The sequence below is a fragment of the Cebus imitator genome, unplaced genomic scaffold (genome assembly GCF_001604975.1).
Source record: "Cebus imitator isolate Cc_AM_T3 unplaced genomic scaffold, Cebus_imitator-1.0 Scaffold407, whole genome shotgun sequence".
Lineage (NCBI taxonomy): Eukaryota > Metazoa > Chordata > Mammalia > Primates > Cebidae > Cebus > Cebus imitator.
In genome coordinates, this window is record NW_016107722.1 from 716,574 (window position 1) to 718,352 (window position 1,779).

A 1,779-nucleotide genomic window follows, 5' to 3' on the forward strand; every position below is an offset into this window, starting at 1 on the left:
GCCGAATGCTGATATTTTCTTGTGACCAAAAGAAAATCCAATACTATTTCAGTTCCCTATGTTTTAAATTGTTGCCTTGCTGCTTTCTGGAATATGATCCTTTCTTTAAAAAATCCTTCAAAATATAATATCCAAAATGGACAGAGAAATCTAAATGAACCCCCAGTGATATCAGACAGATGAAAAGACTGTTTTTATGTCATAACATGTTTAACATGTGGACGGCAGACAGGGCATGGATATGGAAATTCTTTTTTTTCTAAGGAATGGTCAGGATAGAATTGGCACACAATGACAGATATTTGGGTTTTGACTATTCTCAGCTTCCTCTCCTAAAAAAGTAGTCAACTGCACTCACTTGATTCTACAACAGGTTTGCTGTCTGAAAATAAATTCTCTTAGAGGATATAAAAAAAAATTAAACCTTGAAATGTCTTTGTTTTGTGCTCATACATCCTTCTCATTCTCTTTTTCTGACCCTAGTGTGTGGGAACAGCGTGACCTGAACAGGAATGTAGTGTCACTATAGGATGAGTGACACTTGGAAGCAGGGGCAGAGTGCTAGCTACATGGACACCTGACAGTACCAAATGGTTATTGTGGTTTCCCAATCAGATGCCAATTGGGGAATACCAGCTACTATTCTACCTTCAATTCATGCCGAAAGCTTTCTAGTCTTTCTCAAGGAAAGCTGGCCAAAGGCATATGTGAGCCAAGGAATTGTCATTGTATAAGTAAAACTTGGATGTTTTTTACTAGTAGTTCACATATTTCACAGCCCTTTGGTGGGAAGCCTTTTTCTTTAATGTTCTGATCAAGAATAATTGCATAGTATTTATAAATCCTCTCAGGAATTAAGTATAGATGTAATATACAACTCAAAAATGCTTGTTGATGTTCACTTTGTAAAAATTCATCAAGTTGTATACTTTAATATTCATGTACTTCCTTTTTGTATTATATATTTTTGAATTAAATGCTTATGGAAACTACGCTTTTGAAATGATTTTTTAAAAATTATTTTATTTGACCATTATTGAAGCCCACTAGCAATATACAATGTTTGCATTGTGGACGGCAGACAGGGCACACATACGGAAATTCTTTTTTTCTAAGGAATGGTTGGGCAAGGCAAAATAAGGGAGAACCTAATCTATGGTCCTCTGGTGGCCACAGCACCTGAGAAACTGTCCTGTGGCTTCAGAAAATCCACTCTGGGGCCACAGAAGAAAGAATAGTTGCAAGAACCAAGGCCTGGCCTCTGGGGACCAGTGCAGCCCAAGGTAGAAGGCAAGATGTCTGGCACAACCTTGCCAAGTTTCTTAAACTCTTGGGAGGGCTGATAAGCACTGGGCCAACAGAAGCTCCTGGAGGCATCTCAGACTTGTGCCCAGCTCTTCCCTTCCTTGGCTTCTCTTGCTAAGAAGCTCAGACTGGCACTACTGTCAATCTCTGGGGCGAAATGGCAGGGTCATCAGATATGTATTTCTTTTTTTTTTTTTTTTTTTTTTTTTTTTTTTTTTTTTTTTTTTTTTTTTTTTTTTTTTTTTTTTTTTTTGTTGAGACAGAGTTCTGCTCTTGTTGCCCAGGCTGGAGTGGAGTGCAATGGCGCAATTTTGGCTCACTGCAAGCTCCACCTCCCAGGTTCAAGCAATCTCCTGCTTCAGCCTCCCAAAGTAGCTGGGATTACAGGCACCTGCCACCATGCTCAGCTAATCTTTTTTGTACTTTTAAATGAGACTGGGTTTCACCATTTTGGCCAGGCTGGTTTTGAACTCC